This window comes from Molossus molossus, unplaced genomic scaffold (assembly GCF_014108415.1).
Source record: "Molossus molossus isolate mMolMol1 unplaced genomic scaffold, mMolMol1.p scaffold_m16_p_22, whole genome shotgun sequence".
NCBI lineage: Eukaryota > Metazoa > Chordata > Mammalia > Chiroptera > Molossidae > Molossus > Molossus molossus.
Genome location: NW_023425358.1, coordinates 5,046,745 through 5,073,066, shown reverse-complemented (window position 1 = coordinate 5,073,066; position 26,322 = coordinate 5,046,745). Strand labels below are relative to the sequence as shown.

The 26,322-nt window shown below is 40.3% G+C and overlaps 1 pseudogene; it reads left to right on the top strand.

Annotated features, from left to right (window-relative positions):
• The first annotated feature begins 10,366 nt into the window (after positions 1-10,366).
• Positions 10,367-10,863, top strand: LOC118640150 (annotated as a pseudogene).
• Positions 10,864-26,322: the final 15,459 nt, after the last annotated feature.

The following is a 26,322-nucleotide window of genomic DNA, read 5'->3' as shown; positions in this document are numbered from 1 at the left end:
TAAATAAATAAAATAAATAAATGTTAGTTGTTTTAAATTACTAACTTGTGGTAATTTGTGAAATAAATCAATAAGCAACAAATATATAGGGGATGGGAAGAAAATTAAAAACGAGTGGGTGATGAGAAAGACACACAGATGAGAAGTTTAGACTTGTGTGCTTGGTATAGTTATGGAATAAAAATCCCAACAAACTATAGTTCCTGTCCATCCCTGAGTAATTCTCATGACCTGCCATGTGGGAGCAGTTTAATGTTGCAGCCTCTGAAGAAGACTTTGATATGCATTTACTTTACTGACATCTCACCTGAAGAGGTGTGGAATGAAGGTCCTTTAAGCACAGAGGTACTGTCATATTCAGACAGAGGTGGGACTAGGTCATGATTCTTGAAACAATTACACAGAGCAACTTTCCTCAAAATGACGTGGATGAGCCTCCGGAAGGCACTTTCCGCACTCAGGATTAGGCACGTGAACTGGTATCTGAAGACTGGATATGGACCCTCCTGGTCTGAAAAGGCGGGATTGTCATTTGCTGGTGATGTGGTTCCTGCCTCTTAAATGAGTCATTGTAGGGGACCCGTGTTAAATCCTGTGGATCAAGCACCATTCTGGGTACCAGAGCAAAGAGAAAAGATGACCAATACAGTCTTCATTTTATAATCCAGCAGACATAGAGAATAGAACAACAATAAAGCTACATTCAATATGCAGCAAATTTACTATTATACACCAACCTCTGTGCTAAGCGATTAACAAATGTTTCATTTAATTTGGCAATCATTTACATTGCTACTACACTTTCCATTATTCTAGAGAATAAAACAAAGGCTTAAAAAATACAGCATAATTTTCCCATATCACATGGACAGTGATCAAGTACAGAGTAAACCAAGTACATAAATAAATATACTACAAAGTAAATTCCTATTCATGTTTCATTTTTGGTTTGTTTCAATGTCCAGAATGATAACTGAAATACTTAAGATGTTAAACAAATGTTTGTTCAAGAAATAGAACATAGTGTTTTTAGATGTTTAAGAGGACAAAGAGTGTATGAGACTTGAGGACAGAGGAGAAAGCATGGATAGGGAACTACTGGACCGTATCTGAAAGGGTGAATTATGGTGGAAGATGGAGTGGACCAATAGTAGGAAGAAATCCAGGTGGAGGAAAGGCCCTATTTTACCTCCCAGATTCTCTTCCCTGAAAGCCAATCCCTTCTGATAGAACAGTTGGTTCTCATCTAGTGTCTTAAATGAATTGCTTATCCATTCTTCCCATTTTGTTTTTCACTTGTCTTTTTTATTCTGGCATGCTATCTCTGAAACATACTCTATACTGTAGGAAAAAAATATCTGAAAACAGGTGCTATTATTATTGTTGTTGCTATTGTTATTACTGTGCAACCCTGGCCATGACTTACCTTTCCTTATATTCCTTCAATAATTGTCTACTAACTTTGATGAATTTCACCATCCTCTGCCTCTCAACATCTTCCCAGCCATCTTTATTTCACTCTTCATCCCACATTCTCCCCTCATGTTACTCGATACTGTCTGTGGTACCACGCTATGACTTCTTCAACTCTCCATGCCGTCAACACCGTGCTCCAATCCCTGTTTTCTTCCCTCTCCTGACAAGTTCTCTACTAGGGCTCAGACTGAGGTGCCTTCTGCACAGAGAGCTTCCCTGATCCTCCCAGTCTGCTGTGCTCATCCAAGCTTCTCTGATAATAACTCACAGTTTTCTCCCACCAAGATACTCCCAATAGGTAACTATTTCCATGCCATTTTGATGTCTATTAAATTGTGTTCTCCATAAGGGTGGGCACAGCAAAGAAAAGTCCACAAGAAACTACAGACTGAAATCATTTATGAATTCAGAGGCAAAATTTTTCAACAATATACCAGAAAATGAATTCCAACAGCATGTTAAAAGGATTATATGTGATGCCCAAGTGGGATTTATCCAAGGAATGAAAGTTTGAGTCAACATACAAAAATCAATCAATATAAAACATTACATCAATACAATGAAGGGACAAAAATCACATACTTTTTTCAATTGATGCAGAATAAGCATTTGCCATAATTCAACATTTCTTCATGATAAAAAACACTCACGAAATTAAGAATTAAAGAACATTTTATCAAAGTATATAGACATTGAACAACTAACATTATATTTAGAAATGAGAGACTGAAAGCTTTCTCCTAAGATCAGCAACAAGACAAAGATGCTTTCTTTCACCACTTGTATCCTATTTAGTATTAGAAGTTCTAGTCAGAGCAATTAGGCAAGAGAAATAAATAAAAGGCATTCTTGTTCATGAATTGAATGATTTAACATTGTTAAGATGATCATACTACCCAAAGTAATCTAGAGATTGAATACACTCCCTATTATATCTCAAAGCTGTTTTTGTTTTTGGATATACATATATATATTTCTTATGGAATTTCAAAGGACCCTGAATAGCCTAAACTATCTTGAAAAAAAATAAAAAAAGAACCCAGTTGAAAAATTAGAATTCACATTTTTAAAAATTTAAAAAATATGTTACAAAGTTATGGTAATTAAAACATTGCAATACTGACATTAACACAGACTTATACAGTCATTTGTCTGTGTATTGAGATAGATTCTGAGACATGTGTTATTAATCAATTTTCTTCTTGTGTGAACATCATGCAGTGTACCTACACAAATCTTGATGGTACATCCTATTACACTCCTGGGCAATATGCTATATAGCCTATTGCTCCTAGGCTACACACCTGTACTGCATGTTTCTGTCCTGAATACTGTAGGAAATTCTAATACTGTGGTAAATATTTGTATATCTAAACATAAAAAGGTACAGTAAAGGTAAGGCATAGGGATAAAAAATAATACACCTGTATTACTTACCATGAATAGAGCAATAGAGCTTGCAGGACTGGAAGTTTCTCTGAGTGAGTAGTGATTTCACCTTCTGGAATTTTTGTGGTTTCATTGCTTTTGATAAAGCAGGTCCTTTGACAGCTTCTGTCATGTTGTTCTTGTTCTTCTAGTTCGTAGCTGTGGTGGAACGGGACGTGTCTGACTGGTGAGCAACAGTTCTCTCTGATTTTTCACTTTCATAGTTCTTAATCCTTTTAGTTTTGTTTTAGGCCAATCACCCAGCTTGGTCTCTTCCTGGTAATGTTAGCAGTAAATCTTGTATGGTTAGGGGCCATGATAAACAAAACAACATGAGATTAAGTCAAGCACAAGAGAACACGATGCCAGCAAGAGATGCGGTAACATGAGACGTAGGGGCTGATGTCGGTGTAACAGTACACTGTTTTACAGCCATATTTATTCATACGTAGAATGAGTAACTTAAAAATAATGATACAAGTATAGTATAGTAAATATATAAGCCAGTAACATAGTCACAGTATCATTTCCAGGATTATGTACCTCAGGTAAGTATCTGTGCTGTGCTAGTATGTGGCTGGCAGCAAAGCGGGTTGGTTTACACCAGCATCACCACAAACGGATGAATACAGTATTGTACTACCACGTTAGGGTGGTCACAGGATCACTAGGCATTAGACATTGTTCAGTGGTATACCTATTAAAAAATGACTCTCTAGCCCTGGCTGGTGTGGCACAGTGATTAGAGCATCGGCCTGTGTACTGAAGTGTCATGGGCATGTACCTGGGTTGCAGGGTCGAACCCCAGCCTTGGTAAGGGCACACATGGGAGCCAACCAAGCAATTTGTCTCACATCTATGCTTCTCTCTCTCTCTCTCTCTCTCACCCCCACTCCGTCCCTGCCTTCCACTTTCTCTAAAAATCAATTAGAAAAATATCCTTGGGTGAGGATTAACAACAACAAAAAGACTATTTTTTTCCACTCCCTTTAGTAATCTTTATTCTACTTTGATTATTCTAGATAACTCATACAATGTTTGTTTTTCTATGTCTGTCTTATTTCACTTTGTAGAATATTTTCAAGTTTTATTTATGCTGTAGCATGTATTATTGATGGGAAGAGAGCTAGAGATATCAGATATTGTTGAGCTGGGGAGCATGAGCCTGTTTGCTTCACCAGGAAGCTACAGCTTCACACACTTTCCAGGGGATCCCAGCGTTTGCCCACCGAAGAGTAACACCCCCCTCTTCCCCCTCCCGTACAGATCGCCTGGGAAGCAGGAGGAGATAAGGATATGCACAACAGGAGCCTCAATGGCACAGGGAGGGGCACCTAACCATAGACCCTGTAAGTGTAACCTGAGAAACAGATCATTGGCTAGGGGGTGGAGCCCACCTGAAGCCTGAAAATCTTGGGAATACAATTGTTTATCTGGGAAAAGCTCCTGATTATAACCCCAGGGAAACAAAAGCTCCCTCTGTGCTGGTGACCTGCACTTGCCCCATTCATTCACTTCTCTTCCTCCCGGCCACGTGAAACCACCTGGAGCCACGAGGGTCTAGCAACAACCACGGCCACAGACCACCCAGGATCCAAAGGACTAAACTCTGATATGAAACAGAAACTCTGGACACTGGCCTTGTCTCCGCCTTGCTGAAAACGTGGTTGGACTTTGCCCATGGTGGGTTGGACAAAGATGGGACATTGAGACCCAGGAGGGGAAGTCCTTTGATTTTTGCATCACAAATAAATCACTTTGCCACACCACAATTTCTCATGGGTGCATCATAAAATGCTTTCCTCAGGATCCTGTGGAAGAGCCTAATTTCAACCGACAATAGAATCACCATATGATCTAGCAATTTAATCTTACGTGTATACCGAGAAATTGAAAGCGTGGTCTCAAATAGATACTTGTACAAAATGTTCATAACGTTATTCATAATAGTGAAAAGATAGAAACAACCCAAATGTCTATGGACAGATTAATGGATAAACAAAATGTCTTTTATACATCCAATGGAATGTTATTCAGCGTTAAAAATGCAATAATATTCTGATACATGCAACAGCATAAATGAAACTTGGAAACATTACTAACTATGGTAGCAATTCTATGTTTATTTTTATTTTTTGAATGATTGCCAAACATTTCCACAGCAGCTGCATTATTTTAAATTCCCATCTGAGTCTTCTTTTCATTAGTTTATAGAAGTTTGTCTTTTTTCTTATTCAAACTTCAGTGACCTTACTTGTATAATGGAAATAATAGTAGTTCAACTTCATTTTTGTGTGTGTTTGTTTGCTCTTTTTTGTTTGTTTGTTTTAAACAGCAAAAATTTATGTTTTACAATTATGGAGGCTGGGAAGTCTAAAATCAAGGTGTATTTTCTTTTTTCTTTTACTTTAAATGAGATATAGCAAGAAAAGCATTTAGAACCTTCCCTTGGGTGCAGAAAGCACTTGCTACATGGTAACGCCTTTCCCTTTCCCCTTCTTTCCCCCCTTCTGCTTCTCTACCTTCTTCTTTGGGGAATTTCCTGTGCATAGAAGATTAGTTGAGGACATTTCCCAAACCAGACATCTAAAGCTTTACTGCTTATTGTGATATTTCTGCATCAGCAGCATCAGTAATATCTATGAATTGATGGGAATTCAGAACGTTAGTCCCCGCCCGGGACTGCTGAGTCAGGCCCTAAACACACACTGCCCTTGAGGAGCACTGCTGTGCTGTCTTGCGGCTGTTATTCATCTCCTGCTTTGCACTGACTCCGTCACCCCCAAACTGAGACAAGTCAAAGAAAACTGAAAATCACAATAATAAACATTTTCTAAGGAAAGATTTTTTTTTTGAGCAATAATATTTCTTATGTTCAGCATGAAAAAATTAGTGAGGGACATCTGTAATACTTCAAACAAACTATGTGTGTGCGTGTGTGTGTGTGTGAAATTTTCAAATCTGTTCTTATGCATGTTTAATTTATTCCTCACTTCAACCCTACAAAGTAAATAGGAGAAGACTATTGTTCTGATGAGTGTAGAATAAGTAATCTGAGGACCAAAGGTGCTGGAGATCATGGCAAGAATGTAACTCACCAGGCTGAAATGCTGTTCTCTCTATGAATACAAAATCCCAAGACAGAGACACTTTTCTTCTTTTTCCAGAGAAATTATCTTAAAACCAATATGCGTTCAACAAGAAAGAGGGGATGGAATTCTACACAGAGCAAACTCTTCCTCTAGCACCAGAGTCTCTGTTAATACCAGGGCTGATAACACAGTAACACAGTGGCTGGGAATTTAAATGACAGCCAGGTGAGTGCAGATAAGTAGGGGGTCCTCTTCCCTACTGGGGGTTACTGGGGGTGGAGTTCCTATAATATCTCAAGAAAAATAAATTTCTGAGACTCATACAGGCGAATGAGTAATTTTTACTTGTGTGGAGTTAAAGTCCTGGGTTTTGAAAGTCCCATTTTCTTTAGTCCAGTCATAGAAGAAGTGTAGCTGGGGTTTTAGTAAAGTTAGAGGCAGAGTAAGAGTCCAGAGTTTCTGTTCCATGCTGCAGGCAGGTCCAGTTCAGCATCAGGCTAGCTGAAGTCCATTAGTCTATTGTGTGTGTGGGTCTGCATGGCCATGGGCCACACAGGAGAATGCCCCAAGAACAAGATTCCCAAGGGTCCTACAAACACAAAAGCACAAGAGAACAAATTTCTTTGTTCAGGGTATTAAGTATCCCAAATTTCTGCATGCTTACCGTGGCCATGCCCATTCTGGCCAACCATCTCTGTTCCCAGGTGTGATTGACAGCAAGCACCTTTGCTAGTCTCCCCAACTTTACTAGACATGCATCTATCTTCCCTTTGCTGGCCCCTGGAGAGTATAAAGTTATAGCTTCCTCGTGAAGCTGCCCAAGTGACATGCCTTTAATTGCTGGTTTCCCCGTTTGTTCCCTTCCTGTTATTAACTAGGTTAATTGCAATGGTATCTTTCCCCTGAGAAAGAAGGAACTTCTTTGTATTCTTACAAGGAGATGGGGATGCAGGTTTCCCTCTTCTGTAACTGCTTCCTGCTGTGAAGGAGAATAGTCCTGCCTATCCCAAGGTTTAGACGGTCTCCCTGCCTCACAGAAGAAAAGGGAATCAAAAAAGGGAAAGGAGTCTTTATGCAAGAAAGAGGAATTAATTCTGCAAAGTCCAGGTCAGTCTGGTGTCCCTGGGAGATGAGAGGTAAAAACCCATGTGATAGAGGAAAAGATTAACTCAGTGTCCCTGACTAGGTTGGAGAAGTGACTTCCCTAGAGGCAGGTTGTCACAACTGTTTGAAGTCTTTCTCTTTACCATACTTAGCTCAAATTAAGCTAAGAGAACTATTCTAAGACTTCCCTTGTGAAAAATTGTTGGCCTTTCTGCCTTAACTATTTGAGCAGAAAAGGGAAAGCAGTTTTTTTGTTGTTGTTGTTTTGTTTTTTAAATATGTTTTTATTGATTTTTTTAGAGAGAGAGAGATAGAAACATCGATGTGAGAGAGATACACTGAATGGCTGTCTCCTACTGGAGATCAAGCCCACAACCACAGCATGAGCCCTGACAGGGAATCAGACCGGGACCTCTCAGTCCATGGGACAACACTCAATCCACTGAGCCACACTGGCCAGGTGGGAAAGCAGTTTTAAGTGAAGCCAATAAACCATCCATACTTCATTGACTTAACCATATGTCCAGATCATTGAGTCTCACATTTCAGGAGACTGTGATGCAAATGGCTTCTATAGTGAGGCCTATCTTGTGTGCACAGGCAATCAGGTAAATAAGGATATAGGCTTACATTCTACAAAAATAGAAGAAGACAAAATACAAAGGTTAATGCCTGCAACAAATCATGAACCAGTTGAGAAAATTTCCAGAGATAAGGCTCTTTCTGCAATAAGAGCAAGCAGCGACAATCTGATAGATTGTCTATAGTTAGAAAAACTCTGGTGATGTCATCAGGTGCTGAGGCTTGTATGACATACACAGACACAGCCTTAAAAACAAAACCTTGGAGATAATGAACTGTCCTGGAGTCCAATATCCACAACAGGGCATGGTGATATCCATTGAAACACATTTTTTCCCCCTAAGATTACTTTCATTTTCAAAGAGACTGTGTTTAGTCCAGTTTTAGTTTGGCCTGATTATTTGCATAGACACAATAAGAATAGCAATTGTTCAAATCAATCATATGGCTCTTTAAACTTGATTTGCTGGAATTTTTATAAGGAATCTTTACATTGACTTTTAGTAAGCAGCCAGTCCCTCGGGGAGGAGAAGCAAAGCCACAGTTGCCATCAAGCTTTGCCAACACTTCCTGTAGGTTTGGGTCAAGTCTTCAATTCCTTGAGGTCCCCAAAGGTGCCTTGAGGTTCCTTCCTCGACATCTTTCAGGAAATCAACCTTCATTCCTTCCCTGGAAAGATTGTCATGAACCACATGACCAGGCAATTTGTGCAAGTGGCTTTTGGTTGGCTTCAATTAGTTTTGACAGTCAGTCTCAATTCCTTAAGACTTGCTGCTGACACACAGAATCCAGGCATGTCTCTCTTAGTCATGGCATTCCAATCAAAGTCTTTGTTAATAAGACTATACAGTTTGAAACTGATCTTGCTGAATTTATGCAACAAAATGCATTGCCATGACTCACTCATTAAGAATAACCAAATTTTGGAGGGATCAGTTAGGAAGAAAAAGCTAAAAGTGGGCAATTACATTCCCTAAATTGCTAAATTGGCTAACACATTCCATAACTTTTAAACACATGGGCTTCTTTACTGGCAAACACACTGACCCTTGAAGAGACATACTTCCATAGAGACAGGTATACAGCAAAACTCACTGAGTCTGTAACTCACAGGTGAACTGAATGGAACTGATTGGCTCAGATAGCTTAGGCTCAGATAAGATCTGTTTCTCAGAATTTGCATTCTAGTGAATAGCTCAGATAAGATTTCTTTGAATCCAGGTATTAGCATTTCAGGGGCAGACAGGCCTTTATTTGACAAACCCAGAATAAAATTGCATGCCAGAACAGGTGATCTCCAGGAACAGAGACTGTATTACCATTTATTTCAGGGATAAAAATATAAAATGAACAACTTTTCATTCCCTTTTATTCTCTTGAAAGAGGGAGCTTTCATAGCTGAGGGAGGCATGACATCTGTGCTCTGTAGATTCCTGTCTCACTGGTCATGGCCCTTTGTTGGATCCCTGGGAGTGTAAAGTTGCAGCTTCCTGGGGAAGCTGTCCAAATGACATGCCTATAATGGCTGGTTTCCCCCTTTGCTCCTTTCCTGTTATTAATAGCTAGGTTAATTACAACAGCATCACAAAGACCACAGGGACTCCTGACACCTGGGACGTATGCAGTCAGCTTTTGGTCCTCCTCTTTCCTCTTTCTTCTCAGTTTGCTAATCCTGCCAAGACCCCAATCCAACTGCCAAAGTTTCCTGGGATGTGACTAGGTGGACTCAGGAGACATTTCTCTTGTTCTGGTAGAAGTCACCATGAAAGGGAGATATGTCTGGCCATCCCAGTTATCAAGGTGCTCCTCAAGGGGCTGATGCTTTAATGTGAACGTGGACATTTGTGGCTTGACTCCAGGGAAAAGAGTGAAAGAGAGAATGTCCCCTGTCAAAGGGACAGAGAAATAACATGTGACCCAGGGGGTAGCTGGTTCAATCATAAAATAAAGCTTTCGTTGGGAATTAACCTCTCCTCGGTGACTGATTGACAGGGGTTGGAGCGGGGAGAAGAGGAGAAGGAGGGAGAAGTTTTGCAGGGTAAAAATGTGTCTGGAGGGAATGAGTAGAAATATGTATGTAGTCTTTCACTTGAATTTGGGACTGAAGCAAGAGCCCCTGGGACTGGGACAATGCTGTAATACATCTTTGCTCTTCCAGCTGAGAGCACTGTTAATGCCTGGCTTGGGAAAACTACCGAAACTCTCTGCCATCTGCGGAGTTAAAATAATAATAATAGTAAAAGTGTTTGCCTATTGTTGTGATGATGTGATGAGACAAATAAATCAAGTGCTGAGATCAAGCCTGGCACAGAGAAGAGGCACAACAAATATTAGCTACTTTTATTAGGAGGAATTGTACTTTCTCTATTTTATTATGAGCAAAACATTTTTTAAGTTTTTAGATTTTTCCCTTTTGGGACACTGAGAGGATTCTTAACTGATAAATTTTATTTTCCCAAGTGTTCTGAGGCAGCGATGTCAGCTAATACTGGGAGAGAGGAACTGGTGAGAAAATTGGAAATAGGAATTATGTGGAGAATAGATGTGTAGCTAATGAGAGCAGTGACATAAATTTAGGTGAAGCATGCAGTAAATTTCTCAGGCAACTTTGAGGTAAATGATCATAAATTTACCATGACTTGGCCTTGCAGACACCGTTGCACTGGAACCCCTCGAGCCTAGCCATGGTGAACCCCATCGTGTACTTCGACATTGCCGTCGATGGCGATCCCTTGGGCCACGTCACCTTCGAGCTGTTTGTGGACAAAGTTCCAAAGATGGCAGAAAACTTTCATGTTCTGAGCACTGGGGAGAAAGGATTTGGTTGTAAAGGTTCCTCCTTTCACAGAATTATTCCGGATTTATGTGCCAGGGTGGTGACTTCACACGCCGTAATGGCACAGGCAGCAAGTCCATCTATGGGAAGAAATTTGATGATGCGAATTTCATCCTGAAGCACACAGGTCCTGGCATCTTGTCCATGGCAAATGCTGGACCCAACACAAATGGTTCCCAGTTTTTCATCTGCACTGCCAAGACCAAGTGGTTGGATGGGAAGCACCTGGTCTTCGGCCAGGTGAAAGACGGCATGGATGTTGTGACAGCCAGGGAGAGCTTTGGGTCCAGGAATGGCAAGACCAGCAAAAAGGTCACCACTGCTGACTGGGGACAACTCTCATAAATTTGACTTGTGTTTTATCTTCACCACCAGACCATTCCTTCTGTAGCTCAGGAGAGCCACCCCTCACCCCCATCCGCTTGGAATGTCTGTCATATTCGTGCTCTTGCCACAGTTGGTTGAGTTCCATACTTTCTTTACTCTTTCCCAGTCTATCTGGATTGCAGAATTAAGTTTATGAATATGAAATAAAAACTAAACAATTGTCTGTCAAAAAAATAATAAATTACCATGACTTGATTCTGTTCCTTTGTGATTTCCTTCTGTGATAGCACCCGATTTCCCCACATAGGCATGAAGGAGGTAGATAGTTGAACTCTTCCAGGGTTCTTGGTTTAGAAAAATTACTACAATGAAGAGGTTGAGCTTAATTATAAGGGGGCAATTGTAATGTCAATAGATAAAAGAAAGGTAATAAACATAAACACTAGAGGACCTGAAGAGATAAAAGAAAAGTGGAATCAGTGGATTGGAAATTTTGATGAGGTTGAAGAATGATCACAGTTAGCTCACGTGATTAAGAGGGACAGTGGTGATGGCTGTAGTCCAGTAAGCCATGTGACTTCATTTTAAGATCAAAGGTGTTCTTCTTGGTGACTGCATATCTGGGATACGATGACGGGAGTGGGTGCCACTGCAGGGTGAGAGGAAAGATCCCTGAGATGGGAGGTTGATGCGTGAGGCCCAGGGAGTTCATGCATCATGTGGAAGGGGGAGCTCAGGGAATGGTGACCGGATTGAGGGTGGAGAAGAGGCAGTCAGCAGGTGCCCAGTGCTTCGGTGCATAGACATGAGAGGCCAGATGACAGCAGAGGGTAATGAGGAGGAGGGAGAAGGCAGGGCCTCTGAACGGTTGGGGCAGGAGCTTCAAGTGGGAGGGATCTTTATAAGAGAAAAAGAGGATGGCAATTGATACAGGTTGTTGACATTCACAGATATTAAACAAACAAATCAAAACTTTGAACAAATAAACAAACTTGGGAAGCACACCTTTCGTCTTTCTCTCCACAACCCTACAATAAAACAAAGTCTCAAGGGGTGCAGAATGGTCTTTATTTCTGTTTTATTACTGCACTTTCTTACATGCTCACAGCCTAGCTCGCGCACCCAGCTCAGCCAGTTGACTCAGCATTGCCAGAGGAGAGGGAAACACGTGTGCTGATGGAGCCACCAGCCTGGGTTTGTAACTGGGAAGGTAAGCATGCCTGTACATAATGAAATGGCAGCATGAATGGTTTTAAGAGTCAGCATTTTTACCATGTATCTGTAGTGGGATATAACAGGAAGAAAGAGCTGGAAAGAAATTCTTACCCATAGTCAGTAGTCATAGTTTTCCCTAATGCTAGTAATGTTAATTTAGACTGCTGTGTGACTGTTTTATGACTGATTATTATAAAAAGAAAGGAACTAATTAAAGTGATGTCATAGAGAACCAGGATTTTCAGCATTAAGATAAAGAAGAAACAGATGTTATATTTGTAATGTTAAGCAAAAACCCTGTAATTTATAAATGTACGCTATCTATCTCTACTAAAAGACTTAGAAAAAATGGACAACTCAATAGTAATAAAAACTGATAGCACCCAAAATGTCATTAAATACCATTTATCACAAAAAGAGAGCCAAGGCTCCTTGGAAAAATGGCTGGAAGTGCACAATTAGAGCACGGAACATTTTGTTCTGCTGGAAAGCAAGGCATCAATCACAGAATAATAAGATCATGTCCAAAGTACCAGGAAACCATGTTAACAGGCTCCCACTAACCAAAGATGGGACAGTTTGAACTTCAGTGAGTTTAGTAACTCTTATAAATAATTCTAATCAAATATATTTAAATTTATGATTTTAACATGAAATATTAAAATATATTTAAATGTATGATTTTATTTTATTTTACTTTTTTTGGTTCGTGCCCCTAGCGGGAACTGAACCTGCAACTCTCTGGTCCGCAGGCCGATGCTGCAACCGCTCAGCCAAACCGGCCAGGGCTAAATTTATGATTTTAACATGAAATATTTGAAAAACTAATTGGTCACTAGTGGAAAATGTTCGTGAACAGAACCATTATATTGAAAACTTGCAAAATTCAAGTATTTATTCATCTTTCCTATATAAATCATAGTATATAGTAGTTATCTATATAGTATAACTTAATAGATAATAAGAACTTTTATAAACTTTCTAAAAACTGTACAGGTAATAGATTAAGAATAAATTATATTGTAGAATATTACTATTTTGCAACTTCTAATAAATTAATGGATCTAGGCAACATCTGTTAAGATCCCAAATAAAAGACAATGAGACATTACATGCCACTTGACTGAAGTATATAGCATTATCTGTAAAGTAAGGTTATTGAAAAACCACATCTGATTTCTATCAAGCCTCTAGGTATATCTAGCAATCTATTGAAAATACAGAAATGAAGAACAATGTTTTAAAAACAGACCACAGGGATGATACACTCAACAAAGTCTGTATTTTGGGAAACTGTATGGAACACATTTTTCAGTTTCTTCTACAAAGACAAGGAGTCAGAAACACACACACAGAAAGATATAGATGTAGATAGAGAGATGAAAAATATAAAACTGACTACTATATACTTTAAGATTTTAACAAATTATTGTTAACAATTTTAGCAGTGGTAATGTATTGTGATTATGTTAATAAAATGAGTCCTTGTTGACATTTTTGGAATAATTGTGGAAAACTAAATATGAATAATATATAAATATCAGTGTCAAATTTCTTAAATGGGACCCACTGAAGTACAGCTATGCAGGAGAATACTTTTGTTTTAGGAGAAAGATGCTCAAGTATTTAGGGGGTGAATTGTCCTGATGTTTATAACTTACTTTTAAAAATAGTTCAGGAAAATAATTATATGTATAGGAATGTTTTGATTTTAAATAATAATTAAGAGGAAATACTTGTATCCTTTAGAGATACATAATAAATACATTTAAATAAGATGATGTAATTGCTTCAAAATAATTTAGGAATGGGTGTGGGTATAGATGAAGCAAGATAAGCCAAGAACTGATATTTATTGATGCTGGGATTATGGAACACAAGATTTTATTATACTATTCTCTATTACTGTGTATATGTGTAGAAATTTTCATAATAAAACATTAAAGCAATGAAGATTTTGTCAGTGTCTGTTAACACTTCCATCCACATGCTCGTGTGTGTGTGTGTTTGGGGAAGAGTAATACAGAAACCATCGCTAGCAAACACAAGGGGCCCAGGTGCCTGCACATCACTGAGGACAACAGTTGGATTCTGGGTTCTGGGAGAGAAAGGTCCTAGTTCAGAGCACAAGGGTGACATAAGGCCTTCCTTTAGGTGGACAGATTCTGCTTCAACCTGTCCCAGAGCTCTTTTCCCCAGAGAGACTGTCATCAGCGCCCATCCCTCACCCACTCGTGTTGCCTACCAGGTGCTCACAGCCCCTAGTAGCTGCGGTCCCAGTGGAGCACGGACGGCCTCCCTGAGTTCTGCATCCCAGCCCAGAGCTAGAAGGTGCAGTGCTGGGCAAGATGCTGAGGAGTGCAGATGAAAACTTCTGGAGTGAGGCCCTCCAACCGAGAGAGTGATTGTCGATGGCAGAAGTCCCCAGATGTCAGCTGTTTATATTGAAAACTGTGTGCCTTGTTCTGTTAGATGATCCATTATAGAAATTTATCTTATTTTAAACATTGTATTATGTAACATTTCAAAACTACACAAAAAGGGAGAGAACAGAATAATAAATCTTACTGTAGCTATTACCTAGCTTCAACATTATCAATATATTTGCTAATCCTGTAGCATTTATATACTGTTCTTTTGTCTGGAGTGTTTGAAAGCAGATACCCCAGTGTTATATCATTTATAATAAAATATATCATCATTTATTGCTAATTATTAAGGATATTTTCTCATAAACTTTATTCCATTATAACATCTAAGATTTTAATAATAACATATGCAACACCTAACACCTGATTCACATTTAAATTTCCCTAATTGTCTCAGAAATGTCTTTCCGCAGTTGGTTTATTTGGGTCAGGACCCAAAGCCTACATATTGCATTTAATTGTTATGTCCTTTAAATCTCTTCCCTTCTGTAGGAGTCCCTTACCCCATTTTTGTCTATTTCTGGGCCATTGTTTTCTTGGACAAACTTGGTAAATTTTGTGCAGAAAGTCATACATTCTGGGGCTTTCAAATGTAGTCTTCTGACATGTTTATGCAGCTTCTGTAGTTATTTTAAATGGGTAATTCGAGCTAGATTGATTAGAATCAGGTTCCATTTTTAAGGGTAGGGATATCATCATGACGGTGCTGAAACTTCCTATCTCATCTCACTATGAGGCAGAAAATACCTGCTTTCCCTACTTCCAGTTAAAAACAAACAAACAAGATTAATCAATGTGTTCACTCAGTTTCTATCTCATCCCTTTCTTATAAAATTCCCCATAATTTTTTCTACTAGTGATTTTCACATATATCAGTGACCATTATCTAGATCCTATTTTATTTGAAGTTTCCAAATGCTGATTTTCCAATTCTATCATTTCTTTTGTATTCATATGCTGGTATTTTTCAAAAAGGAGAATTTTTTTCATCAACTCTGTCTACTATAAACTATGAATCTGTATAGATAATGCATGATAAAATGTGGTTATTGTTATTTAGTTTTCAAATTGTATATTAATGTGTTGATTTCATAACCTGTTCTATTGAACATCTTAATATCATTAAAAATTCATGGACTTATATATATTTGATAATTTGATGTGTTTCATTCTGTTCCAAAAACATTATTTGTTTTATGCCAAAATGGTTACATCTTAGGCCAGGGGCACTTTCTTCAGCAAATGGCTTTGTTTTTTTGCTTCAAATATTTTATTTTTAACAATGGTAAACATGTGCCTATGTCTTTTGACACGACAATGCACTATGGTTTATCTTTCTTCCTCCTGGCACAATAATCATTTCTAGAGTTATTTTGTATAGCTCCTTCCCCAGACCTGAATCAGATATTTCTCAAAAGGTTCCTGGATTCTTTTAATAGAAAAATGCACTCATAGACCAGAATCTATGAATCTAAATGATTTTATTTAATATTTATAGTGACCCTGAAATATAGTTATTATAATTTCTAATATTTTTTGGTAGATGAGAAATCTGAAGTTTAGAGAGTTCAACACATTCCATCTAGGTCGCAGCCTGGTAACTAAGATCTCTGAAAGAGTCTACGTGACTTGAGGGAATATCACTTAATTAGGCTGAATATTTTTGTCCACGGAGATCCACACGTGAGAAACATCTCAAGGACATTTTGAGGTGACCAAGAATCACAGGCACAGGGTCTCATGATTATCGGGAAGCCAGTTCCTAGCATGAGGAACAAGGCTGGGGAAGCTTGTGGAGAGGTTGTCCCTCTTCAGTGAGATGGGCCACTTAGAGTGAGGCTGTGGTGTTCCATCTGGGAGAGTTCCCAAATCAGAGACACAGATAAGGACTAGGGTTCAGATGGTTGATGCTGGAGGTGACCTGAGGAAACAGGAGTGAGGAGTCAGAGGAGATAAGGCGGGAAGGGATTCCACAGCGAAGTGTTTTACCGAGAGGAAAGGAAATCCTGTCCAGGTAAACACGTGAGCGCTCACAGCAGCTTTCTTCATGGCCGCCAGACAGGACAGCCACTCGAGTGCCCCTTAATGAGCAAGGAGACTGGACAAAAAATTAATACATGTGTACAAGGTAATATTATTTGGCCATTAAAAAGGACAAATTGATATAAAAGCAACTTAAATAAATCTCAAAAGTGTTGTATTAGGCTAAATAGCTCAAATTATATGATTTATGTCAAATGCTAGAATTTGAAAAACTAATCTGTAATGAAAGAAAACAAAGCCGTTGTTACCTGAAGCAGGAACGGGGGTAAAGAGAAATGGACTACAAACAGTGTGGGGAACTTTTAGAGTGATGACATACCTTGTGATGCTTACATACATATACATATACATATACATATACATATACATATACATATACATATACATATACATATACATATACATCCTAATCACATGGGTGCATTTAAGTTCTAACTCAATAGTGTTAATTTTTAAAAGCCAGTACAGGGTGTGTCATGACGATGGCTGCTGTAGACAACAAAGGTCATCTCTGCAGGGACATCTGTTGAGCGTTGCCCCGGAGGTGTCAGAGTCTTCCAGGCTCTTTCAGGCTGAACCCACTAGTTTTACTATTAACTATGGCAAACCTTCTGTGATTTGTCATTGAGACGTGCCCATGCACCTCAGGTAGCATGCACTTGTAGTGTGTAAAAATTAGTGACAACACCATTGGTAACAAGGGAAACAGCTGTGACTGATGCTGCTGGTTACTCCTGTCCCTGCAGCTGCGGCTCTTTCTGCAGACAGCATGGTGGGGAACTAACTGCTGGACCAGGTTCATATTTTCGAACTCATGCATCAAGTTTTCATTTCTGCCTATGTTCACAGGCAACATGAACAAATTTTCTGTCTTCGGAAAGAGCGCTATCAAATGGGGAGAGGTAATTAAATGTGTTCTAGTGGCACTTGATAAAAATTACTGTTGTGTTTTTAATATGGAATATCTGCATTATGAATATTTGATAGGTGCATTCTGCCTGGATAAATAATTAAAGCTAATTTAGAATTGACTTGCAATTCTATTTCCTATTAATGTTCTTAGAGTAGCAAGTTTATAATATATCTGTCACCCTGCACTCTCTGGAGGACCTCACAGGGGCCGCAAGATGCCCCAGACGGCCTGGTTTTAACTCCCTGCACCGAATGCTGGAGTCACTGTGATTTCTTACCTCAAGCCTTCATGATTGTTTTTAAAAGCATAATCCCATGCATGTGTTATTTTATCTCTGAATTATTTTTTGGAATTAGTCCATACAGCGTATTTAGGACACAGCTCTCAGCTGCTTCCCCCTGGCCGAGTGCTACTGTTATAAAAAACCATGATAGGGGCTGTTTCCTATTCCGCCGTGACTGTTCTCTGTGCTATAGCTAAATCATAACTGCTACAGCAAACTGTGTAGTTTTTGTTATAAGCTGTCAGATGTGCTTTGAAGAAATTGAGAAGAAAGTACTTTTATAACCTACGTGTTTACCATTTCAGGTGGATTCCATTTTTTTGTTTTCAATCCTCACCAAAGGATCTGTGTCCATTGATTTGAGAAAGAGGAAGCAAGAGAGAGAGAGAGACAGAGACAGAGAGAGAGAGAGACAGAGAGATAGAGAGATAGAGAGAGAGAGAGAGAGAGAGAGATCGGTTGCCTCCTGTATGCACTCTGACGTGGAATTGAACCTGAAACCTTTTGGTGTCTGAGACAATACTCCAACCAACTGAGCCACATGGCTGGGGGTGGTAGGGTGGGTGCCACATTTTAAGAGAACTTTTAACACTATGAAATATTTTATTGAAATGAACCAGAATGTGGGATATGAACACCAGGTCAAAGGGGGAGAATCTGAGAAAACCAGGGAAATGGTCCTATCAAGAGCCGTATAATCTTGTTATCATCACCTCCCTGGCTGGTCTGATAAGTCTGGTTCTTAAGCTACAGAAAGACGTTTGAAAAAGGGATGATGGGTGACAGAGCCTTTGGGTTCTTCATTGGCCACCACTGCTCATGACCTGAAGAATGTTGGAATAGTCTTGGATGTGAAGTTGAAGCCAACCAGCTCTAATATGAATGAACTTATCGAGTCTAGAACCCCAAGCCCTGATTCCAGACATGGGTCCTACCTGGTCCCAGTTTCTGCATTCTCTCCTCCTCCCAGGACTCACACGGTGACGCCAGTCCTCACATCCATCCTTCCCACTGCCCCTGGCCTGTTCAAGATGAGCCAGGGCAGGGAGGAACTTTAATTAAAGCATTTTTTCCTTTTCAGTGCACAAGCAATCTATATTTCTTGTACAAAGTGAATAAGATAGAGATACACCCAGAAGAAAATACAAACCATCCGTAACCATTTCTACTTCAAAGATAATCATTCTTTTTCTTAATCCTCACCTGAGGATACTTTTCTATTTATCTTCAGATAGAGTGGGAAGGACGGGGGGGGGGGTGTAGAGAGAGACATCGACTGGTTGCGACTGGTTGCCTCCCACACGACCCTGACCAGGGCTGGGGAAGAACCGTAACTGAGGAACTGAGGTTTGTGCCCTGGACTGAAATCGAACCCATGACTCATTGGTCCTCAGGCCGACACTCTAACCACTGAGCCAAACCAGACAGGGATATGCATTTTTTTTTTTTTGAAATCCTCACCCGAATATATGTTCTTTCACTGATCCTAGAGAGAGAGGAAGGGAGAGGGAGAGGGAGAGAGAGAGAGATCAATGTGAGAGAAACAACAATCTGAGAAAGAAACATTGATCAGTTGCCTCACACATGTGCCCCGACTGGCGTTTGCAACCTGGGTACGTGCCCTGACTGGGCATGGAACCCATGCATGGGGTGATGCTCTTCCACCGAGCCACGCTGGCCAGGGCTATGGAGAATCATTTTTAATATCCCTTGCTGGTGAACTTTTCTCTTGATGCCCTGGAAATAAAAGACTTGTGGTCAAATAAATTTGTGAAACTCTACATAATAAGAATTTGGGGGATCCCTGCAGTGAAGAAAATCATCTACCTCATTTTCCCCACTTATTTGACTGTTGAGGTCATTATGTCCTCCTGATAAGACTGTTTATTAGAACTCTGGGTCTGTGAAAAACTATTTTACTTTGTAAGATCACAACCCAAATCTCCCCAGGTGGGACGTAAAGGAAGATTCTCCCCCTCCTCTCCTCATTCTATTTCTTTTAAGGATTTTGCACTGACTGCTGCTGCCCCATTTTGACTCTGAGAATGTTACCCTCTGCTGATTAAGCCCAGAGCAGTGCGAATCTGCTGGGCCTTTTAATACTCAAGACTCAGAGAAAATAAAGAGAAAATGAACACTGAGTCGAGACCATTCAGTTATCTGTCTCACAAACAGGATTCAGTTATTTACCCCCTGAAGTACTCCCTGGCTAGTCGTAGCCTGTTGCACCCCAACAACCCTGGAGACAGCCTCAAGCAAGCTTGGGCTCTCTAAAAAATAAGTGCAAGAGAACCAAGTCCAGGGACACAGACTTTCCCTTCCGTCTCCATTAGTTTCCTTTCCGAGGACCTGCGTCTTCTCTGCTAATGCCCGAAAAGGCCCCTGTCTCCAGCAGCTAGGTTCTTCACAGACAGGGGGCCTGGATGTTTTCTATGGGAAGTGAGAGTGTTGGGAGGTCCCCCACATGCTCCTAGGGCGATGTCGCATGGAGGTGAGAAGTGGTCTTCACAGCAGGAATTAGACAGCTGATCCCTCTGTGAAATTTGAGTGTGTTTAAATAAATTTGATGTTACTACTTTCATCCATGATCCTGACTCTGTTCTTAGGGAGACCTTCCCACTCTACTACCCTGAACTCCCCCATCCCCACTTCTCCAGCCACCAGAGCAGACACCAGGCCTCCTTCCCTGCACACACATGACCTACGATGCCCATTTCAGCCCCACACATGCCGTTCCTTGTATTTCTTTCCTTTCGGTAACTATGTCTTCTTGTTGTTTGCATATATATAATTGATATTATTTGTGCTGCTCCATGTCTCTTTATTCCTCTCTGATGTTTGCACCAAAAACCGCACTGAATACCGCTCAGACATAAAGTAAGGAGCTTGGATTAGACAATTGTTAAGGTCGCTGCCACCCTGGTTCAGGTTACGGAGTAGAACAAGGCACTCTGTCTGATTTCCATTCTTGGCTGGAGTATGTAACCCTTCTCTGGGTTATAGCTTTGCTCATTCATTCACTGAGAAGGTTGGCCTGGAGATCTCAGGCTGCTTCCTGGGATACAGTTGGCGTTCATTCTGAGGCAAGGCTGCACCCGCCGGTGTGTCTCAGGGGCTGAGCGTGGACCCTGCATCAAGAGGTCACTGGTTTGATTTCCGGTGAGGACACATGCCCAGGTTGTGGGCCTGATCCCCAGTGGGGGGCATGGGGGAGGTAGCCAATCGATGTTCTCTCTCATCAATGTTTCTACCTCTCTCCCCCTGTTTCTTCCTCTCTCTCTAAAAATCAATAAATAATAATAATAAATAAAGCAAGTTGCTAGTTCCGCCTGGGTGTGCCTGTGACAAGTTGACATGCAGTTTGAGTGCTGGCGTCCGTGCAAACACAGGCCGTCTGCCTAACCCTTCCTGAAGGGAGCTCCACTGATTGGCTGGCATCTATTCCACACTTAGAAAGGTGTATTTGAAACTGCATGTAAGTAACTTAGAGCACGAGGAAATGAGCTTTGAAATTCTCTTTTGGCAAATTTAGTTCAGTGCTATGGACACTTCCTGAAAGCCAAGATGATCTAGACCATGTTCTAGGTCTGACCAGATTGGGGCTTAAGAGATGAGAGGCGTGGGTGGGCAGGATGGAGGTCGTACTGCTCAGATCCTGAAGGGGAAGCTGCACACCCCTCTCTGCCACAGAAGGCAGGTCCTAGCTCCGTCTTATCCAGCCCCTCTATTGACAGTCACCAGCCGAGCTTTTCCCCCTCTTAAGTTTGTTTTATTTCCATCAGAAACATGGAAAGATATACTCTTCAGAATTCTTGACTCTCAGAATCCAGGCCTTCTTTTCCCACCTGCTAGCACCAATAACTGGTAATTAGGCTCCTCACTCCCTGAATATCCCTCTGCTCATCCTGGTGTTTCCGTCTTTCCATTCAGGCTAGAGTCTGCACAGTTTAGAATGTAAAAAAAAAAGAAAAAACAAGCCTGGCCTGAAACTGTCTCTGGAGGGACAAGCTAGATCATTTCTCCAGGGCACACGTCAATTGTATTTCCTGGAGCATCAGCAGATGGGGGCAGGTTTCCGCATTTCAGAGGAGGTGGGGCTGGTGCACTGGCCTCTGCGCTCAGCCCGCCCTCGGGTCTTCCATGGACTATGAGCATGATGGGCTGCTGGCAGCCAATTTGTCAGAGTGAATGCTTACTTTAATAGAAAATATTTCAATAATTATGTAACACAACACCTTACTGGAGCTGGGAGATGAGGTTTGGAGAAGCTGCGTGTGTCTGGACCTCCGGGGCTGGAGAACATAAGGTCTTCTGTCCAGTGGAGCCTCCACAGCAGGTGAGCCACCTGCTCGGATTATCTGCTGGATGCCCAGGACCCACTTCAGATCCAGCAAGTCCCAATTTCTTGTGGTGGGGCCAGGCACTGGCGTTTCATTAAAAATTTTATAGGTGAATCTGATACAGCTCCCGGGTTATGACCCATTGATTTAGGCCAAATTCTATTTTATTTAAGTGAAAACTGAGACTTAGGTAAAATGTATTATACAATAACCAAATATATTGGTTATTATGTGAGAGATAGAGGTTTTGAAAATTTTAAATATAATTTTTTAGCTGTTTGCCTTAGAATTGTGTTGCTTGGAGGGTGAGGCCATAAAACTAGAGGCAATTGTAGAAAGGACAGTAAAACTGAGAGCATGGCTTTAGCACTGGCTATTTCAGGTGTGTTTACACAAGATCTGTTGGGCTCCTTCCCCTCCGGCCATTCTCTTTGCAACAAATAAATGCTTTCTATATATTAATAAATGTTCATTGTTTCCTATGTATGGATCTAATGGGTGGGAACTGGAAAAGCAAGTAAGTCTATTTAGAAAGTGTTCCAGCAATGTTTTTTCATAACAAAAACAACAAACACAAAATGAGTTCAAATATTGAATAATATATTATAAAAAATAAGAACTTCATGTAACAAAGGTTCAGCATATTAATGATTTCAGAATTAAGAATTTTTTCCCCTTTATGGCACAGGAAACTGTACATGTAAGATATAGAGACAGTGATGGGTGGGGTTTCAGTGGTGTGGAGATTTGTGGGAGAGTCTGAAGAAACACCTGGGGGAAGAGCAGAGGAGGGGTGTCAGGAGAGGAGGGGGGATGGGACCCTCCTGCTCCCCGGCTGACCAGCTCTGCGAGGCCACCAGTAGGAACCGAACAGAGGCAGTGAACTGATGTGAAGACAGCAAGCCAAGACTAAATTGTATCCATAAATAATGGTGACTTTATTTCCCCCCACTGCTAATTAGAAATAAGAATATACAAGGAAACAGAGTAACCTAATATATAATTATTCAGTCAGCAATTTCCAATCATAAATATGGATTGCTCTGAGTTATTCATGTTCAAGTCATCTGAAATAGAGCACCATGTGCAAATGTGATTAATATATCCATGTTCCAAGTAGCTCTAAAATGCAAGCTTTTTGTTTGTTTTTGTTACTGTCTTTTTCAATAAAATGATGGTTGCAGTCAGGTGTAGTTCATTAGCATTGTTAAGTAATGGTCTCCTTCCCTGTTTCCTAACTTTTTACTTCAAAGGTTGAGGCAGGCCCTGGGGTTCTTGATGAGATCTCAAGACTAAAGGCCAATGCTAATCTGATAAATAATTGGTATTCCATTTGAGGGTCAGAAGGGAAATAAGTTGGACAAGGGAACATCCTGGGCTTTGCAGAACATTGCCAGGACAGCCTCATCCCATGCCATGCCTCTTAGGTGAGCTCACCCTCACTGTGGCATCCAGACCACTGATGGGCCAGTGTTGCCCAGATCTGTGTCTTCAACCAAGCCCTCTCCTCTGATCTGCAGACTTCTGACATCTTCACGTGAGTAGCTCTCCGTCATCCCACTTAAACTGTAAAAACATAAACCTTCATCTGTGTCCTCCTTCCATCAGTCTGTTCTTACTTCATCTTTCAGTACCTCAGAAAATAATACCAAGACAGAAATGTAAGATCTCATGCCAGAAATTGCTAAGCCATACATGAAGGAGCAATTTTGACATCTCTTTCTCCTTACTCCCCACTTTCAGTCCACAAGTAATTTCTGTCATTCTTACCTCAAAAACATATGTCTGATCTCTCTGTCTTCTACCTTCGCAGCTACTATCAGAATCACACTCATGTCTCACCTGGATATTACAATAGCCTCTTAAATGCTCTTCTTAATTACACTCTTGCCCCTTTCTAATTCATTCTCAACATAAAATCTAGAGAGACCTTTAAATACACGCACATGTGCGCGTGCGTGCCCCAAATTTCATAGACTTGAGTCACTCATAATGGAAACACTGGCTCACTTAACACCTCTGGGCAAATATTTTTAAATATTTATTGTTGAAAGTATTACAGGTGTCACTCCTTTTTCCCCATCGACACCCTCCTCCCCACTCCTGCCCACTCCCCACCTTTACCTCACTGTTCCATTTGGGAAAATCTTCTTTTTTATTTTTCAGCTTTTAATTAATTTATTTTTGTTACAGATGTTTCTCCTTTTCCCCCCACTGATTTCTCCCCCCTGCCCTGTCCCCAGCTTTGTTGTCCATGTCCATTGTTCATGCACACATGCATATAAGTTCTGTGGTTTATCTCCCCCCATACTTCCCCCTTTTCTGGGGATTGTCAGTCTGTCCCCACTTCCACATCTCTGGGACTACCCCATTCCTCAGACTGTTATGTTCATTATATTCCACAAATAAGTGAGACCATATGATACTTGTCTTTCTCTGTTTGGCTTGTGTTGCTTAGGATGATACTTTCCAGGTCCCTCCATGTCTTCTCAAAGGATGAGAGATCTTTCTTTCTTACAGCTGCATAGTACTCCATTGTGTATATGTAGCACAGCCTTTTTATCCATTCGACTACTGATGGACATTTGGGCTGTTTCCAGATCTTAGCTATTGTAAATAGTGCTGCTACAAACCTGGGGGTACATATATTCTTTCTGATTGGTGTTTCAGGCTTCTTAGGGTACATTCCAAGAAGTGGGATCACTGGGTCAAATGGAAGTTCAACTTTGAATTTTTTGAGGTAACACCATATTGTTTTCCATAGTGGCTGCACCAGTCTGCATTCCCACCAGCAGTGTACTAGAGTCCCCTTTTCTCCACACCCTTGTCAACACTTCTTTGATGATTTGTTGATGGCGGCCATTCTGACAGGTGTGAGGTGATACCTCATTGTTGTTTTAATTTGCATCTCTCTGATGATTAGTGATGTTGAGCATTTCTTCATAGCCAGTATTTCTTTCTCTTGACCATTTGTATGTATGTTATGAGAAGTGTTTATTTAACCCCTCTGCCCATTTTTTAATTGGGTTCTTTGTCTTCCTTTTGATGAGTTGTATGAGCACTCTATATATATACTGGAAATTAATCCCTTATCTGGTATATCACTATCAATTATGCTATCCCATACAGTGGGTTGCCTTTCCATTTTGATGATTGTATCTTTTGCTGTGCAGAAGCTTTTGAGTTTGATGTAGTCCCATGTGTTCATTTTCTCCTTTGTTTCTGTGCACTTGAGAAGAATGTGAATTCTGTAGTTTTGGGGTGTAATTCTCTGTAGATACTTATTAAATCCATTTGGTCCAGTGCTTCATTTAGAGTCTCTGTTTCCTTGCTAATTTTTTTGTCTAGATGATCTATCCAGTGATGTCAGTGGGTGTTGAAGTTCCCTGCTATGATTGTATTGCTGTCGATTTCTCCTTTTAAGTCTTCCAGAAGATTTTTAATATATTTTGGTGCTTCTCTATTGGGTGCATATATGCTCATCAAGGTTATATATTCCTATTGGATAGATCCTTTTAATATTATGTAGTGGTCTTCTTTGTCTCTAGTTATGGCCTTCATTTTGAAATCTAAGATATCAGATGTGAGTATTGCTACCCCAGCTTTTTTTTCCTTTTTGTTTACTTAGAAGATTTTCCATCCCTTCACTTTCAACCTATGTGAGTCTTTTGTTGTGAGGTGGACCTCTTGTTAACAACTTATAGATGAGTCATGCTTTCTTATCCAATCAGCTACTCTGTGTCTTTTTATCAGAGCATTCAATCCATTTACATTTAAAGTAATTATTGATATGTACTTATTTATTGCCATTTTTGTTCAGTGTGGCATATTTTTCTCCTGCTAATTATAGCAGTCTTTTTAACATTTCTTGCAATGCTGGCTTGGTGCTAATGTATTCCCTTAGCCTTTTTATTGTTTGGGAAGCTCTTTATTTGACCTTCTATTTTTGTTTAACCCAGTAATTCTCCATCTGCTAGAAGAAGGGACCTCTCCTGGGTTCCTTGAACCCGAGTTGTTTTTGCAAAAATTCTTGAGGAAGGTATGCATCAGCCACAAGGGTATTGAGCATGAGCTTAACTAATCAGGAGATGCCAGGCGGGGCAATGAGACATTCAAGGCTAGGGTCTAGTAAATGTTAAGAAATATAAAATAAACAACTTGTACAGCTACTAACTGCTGATATCTGCTTCTGTACACGTAACTTGCTTGCTCTGCTAAACTCTTGAGTAACCCCTGTCCTACATAAGCAACCTT